Source organism: Ambystoma mexicanum, chromosome 9 (genome assembly GCF_040938575.1).
Source record: "Ambystoma mexicanum isolate Mex_15411 chromosome 9, UKY_AmexF1_1, whole genome shotgun sequence".
Classification (NCBI taxonomy): domain Eukaryota; kingdom Metazoa; phylum Chordata; class Amphibia; order Caudata; family Ambystomatidae; genus Ambystoma; species Ambystoma mexicanum.
This window is the reverse complement of record NC_090931.1, coordinates 549,017,860-549,023,859: the sequence shown is the minus strand read 5'-3', so window position 1 is coordinate 549,023,859 and position 6,000 is coordinate 549,017,860.

The window sequence follows — 6,000 nt, the reverse complement described above, 5'->3', positions numbered from 1 at the left end:
TAGGTATACTTGTATCTTCATAATGCCTACTCAAAGTGATGGTTGGCATGTCTGTCGAAACAATAATGTTTTTTTTAACAGTATGCTGAGGTGCAGGCTGCATGACGCTCTCATTCACTGACATAATTCTGCACAGTGACTCACCATGTTTGTAGTCCCGTGCTGCGCGTCCGCTGCAGTATTTCAAGATGATTTTCCTCGTGCAGTTAATTTTGCTTGGACACAACAGACACGAACAGCACAAAGAGCCGCTCCGCGAATTAAAGTGATTTTTAATGGGTATGGTCACTCCTTTCTCCAAAGAAAACACAGTAGAAAGACTCTGCAGTCAGCAGGTTCAAGAGTTCCAGGCACAAACAGCCACTCTGCCAACACATTATAATAAATAAATGATTTACCAAAGTCTTTCCTGAAAAGGAAAATCTCACGGGATTTTGAACATGATGAGAAACGACCAACAAATTAATCTAGGGAGTCAGACAATGAGTCGACAAGCCCCCCTTTAAGATACACAGTAAAAAGGACAAAACATTTGGCCAGAAGAGAAGCCCTGGACGTCGATTCCAACACATGGAGACCCTACAAGATGGGGTTGACAATGAACCACGCTGGATATCAGGGTGTACTAAGCACCAAATCAGCCAATTTCTAGAAGCCCGTAATACCAACTACCGAGCAATTGGTTACCAGATTCCCTTTTGGTAAACAGCAGTATCAGGATAAGATGGCAATATCCCTGCACACAAGAGCGGGAGGTAATGAGGAAGAAATATCTGATCAAATTTTATTGGAGACCTCACTAAATATGGAGAAAGCAGCCATAGAAGACAACCGAGCATGGAACAAGACTCAACAGGATCCTTTTGGGAAGAACATAACACAGGTCACTCAGACAATGGAATTAAGGAGTGGCATCCAGGACTGTATGGAGAATCAAAAGGAAAATGATCCCAGTAAGCTAGCAGGTAGGTCAGAGGAACAAAATGTTCTGCTTGTGACAACAATGACATCAATTCTGGCACCCTTCATGAAATTATATGAGGAGATTGCAGAAACACTGAAAGATCAATCGACCCTGATCGCAATGGTCCATTCCAAAACCATATTCATGGAAGGGTTTATAACAGCAATACAAAGTAATTTGGATAATAGTACAGCAAATGTCTCACAACTATTGCATGATATAATTGAACCGATACTAAAAGAGAAGGAAGCTAGAAGAAAAAGTGACAAGGAAAAGAGGTAACGAGAGGAGATATTACATTGAGAATTCAACCCCTATCAGAGATTCAGAGACCAGAGCAGGAGAGCCCCAAAGCAATCAGAGAGTAATAAGTAGGTGGGGTTGGGAACTCTAGAGACAAGCCAAGAAACCACCCCGAGACCCAGACCGGTGCCTGTTAGTGTAAACCCTGCAAATATGGAGAAATCTTGCACGGTAAGGGAGGGGGAGGAAAAACATAGAAACCAAGAGTTCAGGACTGTATGGGGATTTCCAGCAAATGAGTCACAGATTCAACAGTGGGATTCAATTTCTGTAATTGAACCGGAAACTCTCGGAATTGAAACAGGCGGAGTCCACCCGCAAAATATATCTGACTGCACCTGTCAATACTGTAAAACCCGACAATCGGTTAACAAAGGGAAGGAGCAGACTGCCAATATTTCAGAAGATGTGGTTAAATTAATAACCCTAAACAACAATACTATCAACGGGAAAGTAAACCTAAACAGAGATGTAAGTGAGTTTTTCAAGAAATGAACTCCTAATGCTGGAAACAAAATACACGCAGGTGTAACAATACAGAAGAAAACAGGAGGGACAGACAAAAAAGATGGCGAGCGGAACATACCGGCAGTAGAGAAAAAACAGAAATATCAAATATTACCTAAGAAGGCAAACTCTAACAAAAGCTGGGCATTTATTAAAAACCTGACCTTACCCAAAGATCAGCCGACTATAATGGCGCAATTAACTAACCCAAAGAAAAAGGTCAGGCCAGAACATAACATCAAGCAAAATGCAACACCAGAGTTTGGTGATGAGTGTTCAGAGCCGGATTTAATGGACCTCTCGACGTACTCAATATTTGAAGACGAGGATAGGCGTTGGGTGAATGAGCCTAAGGATTAGCATATAGACGATGAAGAGTGTGTCACAGAGGAGGGTTCAGGGATCACCGAGAGTGACGGTTCCTTCTCGGATGAACAAACATTTAGCCATACTCAAGAAAGGAGTGAGGGTAGAAGAGCTGACATCCATGCGCAACCTACGGAACGGATGGCTCACATAGGAACCCGAAATAAAACAGGGGAGACAGCAACAAAGAACCATTTGGTGAAAGAGACCCAGACACAGGGGCCTGATAATTCGCCCCTGAGGGAGAGGACATCAAGTAAGAGATCGGACCCCGTACTAATGTTAAATGGCAATAAACCAGCGATAAAAGAGAAGGCGAAAGCACTGGACGAAAACCAGGCGGAAAGCGTAAACCAACAGCATAAACAAGCAAATTCTGATCACAATCGGTCCACGAGACAACCTGGTCTCACATTGGAGCGCATATTACATTTTGATGATGGTTTGATCTTAAATAGGGCGAACGTAATCTGGCTGTTACATCATGTTCCGGCATTAAGGTTAATAACAAGTAATGACCTAGCCATTGTGGAATTCGTTGACGAAGCATGCACAGATAAAGTGATTTCACACACAATGTCAAATCTGGTCAGACAATTGCTTTTGGCGGAAGCTCAGCAGTTAAGACAGATCGGATTCGATCTTCAAGAAAGTGTTGAGACACTGAAAGAGCAAAAAAACACTTGCCTAGGTTAAACAATAAACAAGAGCCTAAATATCAGAAAAGCCAGAGGACACCACTGAGAGTAAGTCATAATAATGATAACCGGAGTCAATCTTTCGGAAAAACAAGAGCCAGCGATAAAAACAAAGCAGCAAGATGGAAGTGGTTAAAGAATGTATTGGCTGAAAAAAGGACACCCAATAACATACAGAGAATGAAAGTGATGGCTGTTGGTCCCTTGGAAGCTGGAATACAAGAGGCTTCCACCATCTCTTTACTACTGCAGAATTACAAAAAGAGAACCTGAAAGTTTTATGCTTACAAGAAACCTGGTTGCAACACCCACCAATGCTCAAAGGTTATTTAGTGATACTAAATCCAGCGACAAAAGGAACAAGAGGTCGACCTATGTCAGGCCTCTTAGTCGCAATAAAAAACGACTTAAATTGGAGAGTGGTGGAGACCAGGAATCCATCCCCTTTTGTTCAGATGGTGGTTATACAACTGGACAAGATAAAAGCTGCCAAAGCAAGAGTTTTGATCCTGTTGAACCTGTACTGGAATCCAATAAGTCAACTCAATGAGAATTTTCCGGAACAAATAGCAGGCTTATTGGATGAACAGCGAGAAAATTGCACGGATCCACTTTGCATAATGGTGGGAGACTTAAATTGCACAAGTATGGATAAAGGTAATCTGGCCATACTACATGATTTGGCGTTAGTAACTGCAAAAGAAAAAAGAGGAGATGATACAATCAAGAGACTGCATGATACTAAATGGAATGATCCAAGGAGACGTCCCGGCGCAACCAACATGGAAGGGGGCCCAAACAAATGGAATATTAGATTAGATCTGTACATCGACCAACTTGTCGACGGATATCTTAAAGCTGGAGGTGACCACAACCGCCGCTAGTGACCATAACCTGATGAAACTAACTTGCAGAAACATCAGCAATAATAAGATTGTCACTTATAATCATGACATACTGACATCAGGAAGAGGAATAAAACTTAAGATAAGATCGGAGAACATCGAAGGGTTAAATTGCAAATTAAAAGATTTAATTGAGGATCTGGAATCGACCCGAAAAAAGCAAAGGATCGATTACATCCCGCTCTTCAAAGGCTACAGAGCGGAAGATAAAAACAGTAACAACTAACTGACCAAGATTCACTCCCATCAGTATGACAGAACGGTATGGAAAAGGAAAAACAACTTGAATAAAAATATTTGCCGCTTAAAAATGAACCGGTCTGCGGATAACAGTAAAGAGATCCAAGAGTTGAAATAAAGATACCGTACTTGGTTATATTTGCACAAGAAAACAATGCTCATTCAAGACGCAGAGAGAATGTTGAACAGAATAAAAGCAAGAAACACGGCGGAAATCTGGTCAATCATAAATGAAACAGATGCAGGACAAGTCGTGTCTCTCTCGAGCCCTATAAGCGCAACCATATGGTGTGAGTTTTACAGGCAACAGCAATAGGATAGCCTGATTCCATCACAACGTAGACCCTTGACAAACACAAGGACGGAAATACTAGACATCGGCACGGAGGCAACTGAAAGTATATTGAAGAACCTAAAAAACTCAAGAACCCCGGGACCTGACGGGTTGACAAATGCCATATTAAAAAGTAATATAACTGAATGGGCATGGTTCCTGCATCAAGTATTTAAATATGGGCTCCAAATGGAAAAAAATCCCAGAGTCTTGGAAGGCAACGGTGGTTGTCCCCATTTTTAAAAAAGGGTTGCGAACATCTCCCGGCAACTACAGACCAATTTCCCTCCTGGAAGTCATAGGGAAGGTATTTGCGTCAGTATTACTGAAGGCTTTAACAGAATGGAGTAGACAGAATGGATAGAGAGACCTCTGGCAGTCAGGGTTCGTTAAAGGAAGAGGAACCACTTTAAACATCTTTTTGATCAACCAGTTGAAAGCAAGAGCTGCCAGAAACAAAAACCAGAAAGTTTACATCGCTTTTGTTGACCTGTCTAAGGCCTTTGATACGATAAAAAGAGAAAAACTGTGGGATAAACTTGAGACATGGGAATGCCCGCAGGTCCTTGTGGAGAACATCAAAGACCTCTATCTGGAAACAAGTATCAGAGTAAGGCTGGATAAAACAGGGACATTAAAAGACCAAATTCCCATTAAAACAGGGTTGAAACAAGGCTGTCCACTAGCGCCGGAACTCTACAACTTATTCACTTCAGACATTGGAGATGCGTTTGACTTCACCCGTAGCTTTCCGCCAAAAGTAGCAGGGTCATCAATAGGGAGACTGCTATATGCAGACGACATTGTTCTGATAGATCAGACTCTGATAGGACTGCAACGACAGTTAACAACTTTGCAGTCCTATGTGGGTGCCAATGATCTGATAATTAACCCAGAAAAATCAAGGACAATGAGGTTCTCCCAAGGAAGGAAGAACAGTAAAAACAAGAAGATAGAATGGACTCTAAAAGGAAAGAAAATTCTGGAAGTAAACTCGTTTATATATCTGGGAGTCTGCATTAATAACACCAAAAGCGAAGCCCCAAGAATTGATGGTTTAAGACGGAAAGCGATCAATCTAGCAGCACAGGGGAAAATCTTATTTAAAAGATACTGCAGGTTTACCACAATTCCTTTGGTAAAATTCTACAGAATGAAGGTGGTACCTATACTGGCCTATGGAGCGGAAACGTCAATTTCTTTTCCAGTACAAACATGGCCGACTCTGGAGGGTCTGTTCTAGCGGAAAGTACTCCAACTCCCTAAATCAGTTCCAATTCAACTGATACGAAAAGAGATGGCATTGACATCATTGAAAGCCATATTTGATTGGAAAAAAAATGTCTTTCTATCGCAAACGCTTGGAGGAGAATGTATCTGGGGGATTTAGTGTGCTGAAAAAGTCTTTGAATGAACAGACAGACGCCGATTTAGTGGAATGGCAAGAAAGCTGTCAAGCAACGTTAAAAAACCTGAATGAAACAGAGGAGAACTTACTAAAAAACCCAGACAAAACAAAATAAAAAGCTGTACACAAGCGACTGGATAGAAACCCAAGAGCACAATATGAAATTCAAGAATTATGAAGAATATTGGGCTCAGCCGCGGAAGTTGAACCTGCTACTGTTTCCAAACTGGTACTTTAGGTCAGTCCTGATGAGATACAGACTCAATGTTCTGCCG